The sequence below is a fragment of the Aptenodytes forsteri genome, unplaced genomic scaffold (genome assembly GCF_000699145.1).
Source record: "Aptenodytes forsteri isolate BGI_AS27 unplaced genomic scaffold, ASM69914v1 Scaffold82, whole genome shotgun sequence".
Taxonomy (NCBI): domain Eukaryota; kingdom Metazoa; phylum Chordata; class Aves; order Sphenisciformes; family Spheniscidae; genus Aptenodytes; species Aptenodytes forsteri.
The window spans coordinates 13,032,254-13,038,019 of record NW_008795490.1 but is presented as its reverse complement, the minus strand read 5'-3'; the positions used below and the strand labels follow the sequence as shown (position 1 = coordinate 13,038,019).

General features: G+C 36.6%; 1 protein-coding gene across 1 annotated transcript in view; it reads right to left on the bottom strand.

The window, feature by feature from the left end:
- Positions 1 to 2,931, bottom strand: part of TMEM244 (transmembrane protein 244) — a 12,929-nt gene extending 9,998 nt beyond the window's left edge. Inside the window, exon 1 of the mRNA XM_009281533.2 lies at positions 2,928 to 2,931. The gene's annotated coding sequence lies outside the window, so the exon portion shown is untranslated. The remainder of the gene's footprint in view (positions 1 to 2,927) is intronic.
- Between the last annotated feature and the right edge of the window lie 2,835 nt (positions 2,932 to 5,766).

The following is a 5,766-nucleotide window of genomic DNA, read 5'->3' as shown; positions in this document are numbered from 1 at the left end:
GTGTTGGGTTGACGGTTGGACTCGATGATCTTAGAGGTCTTTTCCAATCTTAATGATTCTATGATTCTATGATTCTATGAAATACAGATATTCATTCAGAAGTAAATCCACGAAAAGCGGCCCTGCATAAATGAAGTAGTAAAATATAGAGGACTGGACGCAATTTTTCAGTGTATCAGAATGGCAAGCAGTCAGTATGGACTGCATATAGTGAAGCATTATATCAATGCAAAAGAAGCCAGACTTTATCTCTGAATGGTGACACCATATTTGCAATGGGATGAATTTTAGAAAAACCAGGTAACAACTAACAGAGGAACAGGACTCATTTCTGAAGAAAGGTAAAAGGAATCACGTGTGTGTAGGTTGACTACAGCGACTGAGGCAGGGGAAATAATAATTGCATATTCATAACCAGCAAGGAAGAGGAATTGTTTGGAGAACAGACTAAAGGAATGAAACAAAAACCCAAATGTATAAGATACTGCAAAGCTTCAACAATAATTTCCATTTTGCAAAGTTTGAAAGAGACTTGCTCTTTTTATTTATTTGCTTTTATTCAAGAATTTTTATCAAAACTGGTTATTGAGTGCCTTTATCATTTTTGTGGATTTTGAGGATAAAGTTGGATAATGTTCTTGACAAGTGATTCAAAATTAATAAAGAAAAGAAGAAAAGGCATAGAATATTTTTTTAAGTCCCCATTTTTAAATAAAACTCAGTTGGCAGGTGAGATTGCAGTGAAAAATGTAAAACGTAAGGCAGCTCTAAAGTGTAATTTCGATTTTGATTTAGTTTGTTATATGCTGGTAAAAGGAGCCTTTATTCAAGGAGGCAATGACTCTGAGAAGGGCTGTAGATGAGCATTAGCTCATGCTAGCTCATTTTTATGAGCTTCTCTTGCAATACTGGGACACAAAACAAGCCCTTAAGGCTTTGGGTTTTAAGGTGGGAGAATATGAATAGAAATAAGGAAGAAGCATGACCTCTAAACACAGCACTGGGAAGACAAAGTGGCATCCAATTTAGTGTCAGCAATTTTTAAAGTGTGTTAAGAAATTAAGAAGGTGCAGAGAAGAGCCACAAAAGGAAGCTGATGGCTAAATTTTTTTTTTTTCATTAGGACTACAGCCCTAAAGAGGTCAATCTGTTTAGCTCTGAGGGCTGATTTGATTATGATGGATAAGTACCTTCACAGGCAGAAAATACCACGTACTTAAAGGTACTTTAATCTACCAGAAAAGCCACAAGAAGTAAACAGCTGCAACTTACAGCTAGACAAACTCGAAAGGTGCATGAAGGACATTTTGAACTGTAAAGGCAATTAGCCAATGGAACAAACTGCCTTTGGAAATAGATCCTTCAAAGCAAAACCAGATGCCTTTCTGGATGAAGCTTCACCCAAACAGCTCTAACGTTCACTTCTAACCTTAGTTCTTTGAATGGTTGTGTGGTAGATAACATATTTATGGAACCATCCGACACTAACTGAAGTGTGGATACGGTGTATTTAGCAAACTACTTATTTTTATATTGCTTAATATTGTAAAGTGCTAAATATTGAATAGTGCATCTATCTCCCACAAGGAGAGAGATCAAGGAGCTTTAGTTTCTAATGCAATAGGAGAGAAATCCATCATGCCTGTACAAACTGATATCTGTCAATAAGTAAATGTCCAGGACAGTCTTACTCTTTTCTTGTTTCCCTACATCAAAACAAAACCAAGCAAAAACTGAGAACGATTAATCTCTTCAGCCAGGTTCGTCTGAGGGCTAAATACAGCTTTCCCATTTCCGCTGTCTTTAGTCTCATTCTAAATGAAAATTGGCCAAATAACCCATTTGATCCCTTCTTTTCCACGGCGTACACCGTGGTCACTGTAATGTTAATTGACTACAATGTCACGTGCAAGTTTGGCAGCCATGCTACCTCCTACCCCCCTCAAAGTATCTCTAAGCATTGGAAGTTTAATCTTTGGCACATTTTTGGTGGGAATCATTTTCATTCCGTTGCTCTGAGCAGATGCACATTTCCTGTAATTCTCCTTTATCTGCTGCCCCTCCTCTAGCAACTGCCTCCTTGAAGGCTTATCTGCTCAAGATGTAGATTTGTGCTGTAATAAAAGTGGTGAGACAGGACTGAAGTGAAAATCACAGAGCTGAAGGACGTCTGTGAGCCGATGGCCTGTTGACCTCTAATTACAGTAGGTGAATTCCTAACCCCTCTTGAAGTCAGCGACAAAATTTCATTGGCGTCAAAGGCCCAGGATTTTTCTCTTTGTACCCAGAATATTCCTAGTCCCTCTCTTAGGGATGTAGTGATGTATTAGGTATAGCATGCTTCGCTCAGTGGAGTAAGCTAAAGAAATGCATGCAGCTCGGTGCTAAGAATATACTCCTAAAAGAATAACACAAAAATGAAAACCTTTTGAAAATTTTCCAGTTGTATCACATTCCACTTCATTTTTTTATTTGGCCTTTCCACTGAAATTTAAACATATATTTTTAAAATCTCAGAATACATTTTATTTTCAAACTATTTTTTCCCTTTCTATTCCCTCAAGTATTTCAAAGCAAAAAACACAAGTCTTTCATTGTGTGTTAAAACAATTTAAAGAAAGAATTTCAGGAATACACCAGTGTCATCAAATGTAGGATTTTATTAGACACTTCCAAGGATTATATCTCATAAATGGAACTACATCACATATTTTGAAATCCTTTTTGTAAGATGCACTTTGCAGTACTTACTACCAGCACTATAGTATTAAGTGTCCTTTTCATTTTTTTTTTTAGGAAGAGAACATTGAAGAACACTCTTACTGTAAGAATGAAAGCAACTGCTTTTTCAAGCCCCACAGTAGCGCTCTCATTCTCTAAGTACTATCCGGTGACATACAACACTAAACAAACTCAATTCCCTTTACCTTGGTTTCAGCAGTTTTGACCTTGAGAGCCATGGACACATGATGAGTGAAAGGAAGTGCTGTTGCTATATTCCATATGCCAATATCAGCAGGAAGAAGCAGCTGTTTTTCACCCCAAAACCATTCTTATGGGTCAGTATAGGACAGAGTGAGGCGAGTTGATTGGATTAAAATGAATTGAGACAGAAGCCATCTGCGAGCTAACTGTAAGCTGCTGAAGAGCAAAGAGAAAATCCTACTAGCTCATTTGACGTTCGTACTTTCGTAGCTAGAGTTGGCCAAAGCATATCTCTAATATAATTTGACTATTTAGAGACAACATTATTAATATTGGTTTCTACTTTCTATTTCCTTTTTTCAGCATTCATTTGTTCACAGTTCCTTAGGGTTATTATACCTTCCTACTTTTAATTAGTTTTACAATTTCTAACATTAATTCTATTGACTATTGATGTGGAAAGGTACATTCTTCACAATGTTCTCTGCTAACATTTTTCTTCTATCACTTTATTACATCAAGTATAATTCACTTGATGTATTAGGTATAATTAGGTAAATTAGGTATAGTTAGGTTAAGAAATGCCAGACTTATGTTATGACGACTCTTCTCCTGAACCATATTTTAGTATGCTCTAGAGCAGATCCAACTTCTACTGAGCATTTCCTTAAACGATTCAGACTGACTTTTTACAGACACATTATGATTCAGTATGCTGTGTTATTTGGAAAAAGGAGATCATACAAGGGAACACTTATGAAACTGAACCAAGAATGAACCTTTTTTTTTTGCTATCACTAACATAATATGTGCAAGTTTCATTAGGGTTTTTTATGCCTTTTTAATCATACAAAATAAAAGTTATCTGCTTTAAAATATAGTCTGCACTCAGCAAACAAGAGCTTTCGCTCATGGATTCAATAGCTCCAGATTGTGAGTACCGTCAGGGAAAATACTGGTAGTATTGTGTGAAACTCCTTCCTGTGCAAAATGCTAGCACAAAAATCTGTACATCAGTTAAGTCCTATTTTGAGGGCTGAAGTGATGTCAAAGGAATAGACTGAAACAAAATTAAAAAAAAAAAATTGCTTAAACAGTTCCAATAGTCACAAGTAGCAAATTAATGAAGAAACAGTGGCTTTAGTAATTAAAAATATTTGAAAAGGAACAAAAGGTTTCATTTGAAGAGCATCCTATCTACCCCAAAGTATCAGCTGAAAACAGCTATGACCTAAAATTAATTTGCATAAACATTTGCAGTAACTCTAAGTAGCAAGATAATTGAAAAAGTAATAGATTGCATTAATGTGAGACCATTATTAAACATAACAAGAGTTTACATTCACTGACTTACTTCTTCACAAAGAGTCAATTTAACCAGACAAAGACTGAAGACAGAGCCAAAGTCACCGAGTTTGACTGAAATGTCATGGAAGCTGTAGGCATGGATTTTTTTGGGAGACTTAAGAGGTTCCTCCCATTCCTATTGCATAGTTGAAAACTTTAAATACTCTAATAGAAAGGATAATATTTCTGTTGCATCCTTCCTTCACGATTGGAAGCACCAGAATTGTGGTAACCCAGTGAACAGGAGCAAATCAAAATTGGGAGTGGCAGAAACTGTGTGTGACCCAACATACTGACTAAATCGCTCAATAGTGAATGTTAACGGAAGAGATGTTGTGTTGCTGTTCGCAAAATGCCAAGATAATGGAATAATCACTTTTTGTATTTCTTATTTTCTTCAAATTCTTTTTTACTGGGTCAGCTATAGGAAATACGACAACTCCTATTCAGCAGAGGGAGACAGAAGACAAGTTTTAATAGATGTTAAAATAAATTATCTATTTTGGTTTCAGCAAGCCCTACTTTTAAATACAGACTATTTTCTGAAGCATTACGCTACAGATTTTTATTAAGGCTATGAAGAAAAATAGTACTCCATTACTTTTGAACCCCTGGAGTTTGTGCTGGTTTGCGTTATGGAAACACCCAGGAAACAGTTATTTTGGTAGGATATCAATACCTTACCCTCACGTGTTTGAGAATAGTTCATAAATACTGTTATTTGGCATTTGGCTGTACCCATGCACTTTCTTTGTAGTGATATGTAATGGACAAGATTTAAGAGACAGTGACAAAAGCATAAGTGCAGACAATTGCAGAATGGCGAATAATTAAAGACACCTTTTGAAAGTGAAATTAAGGATACTTCTATAGCGCAGTATCTCCTTTAAGAAACTGATAATGGCACTTAATACTCTCCAGGCAATACCTAGTTCCTATCTGCTACCTGGGCCAAAACAAAAAGTCAATTTGTAATAACAAACTGTGAGAAAATTTTTATAAGAGCTTCCTGCTAAGTTTGCTGCCTAAGCTTATTACTTATGGGGTTTTTTTTAGAATGTTTGCATTTAAGCCCACAATTTATGACGCTGTTGAATAGCGTTGCAAAAATAATTAACAACAACTTGAAGAACTATATCATACAGCAATATTACATGAGTATCTCTCATGGAAGTGTCATGGTTTAACCCCAGCTGGCAACTAAGCACCACACAGCCGCTCACTCACTCCCCCCGCAGCGGGATGGGGGAGAGAATCAGAAGAGTAAAAGTGAGAAAACTCATGGGTTGAGATAAAGACAGTTTAATAGCTAAAGAAAAAGCTGCATGCACAAGCAAAGCAAAACAAGGAATTCATTCACTCCTTCCCATGGGCAGGCAGGTGTTCAGCCATCTCCAGGAAAGCAGGGCTCCATCACACCTAGCGGTTACTTGGGAAGACCAATGCCATCACTCTGAACGTCCCCTCTTCCTTCTTCTTCCCCCAGCTTTATAT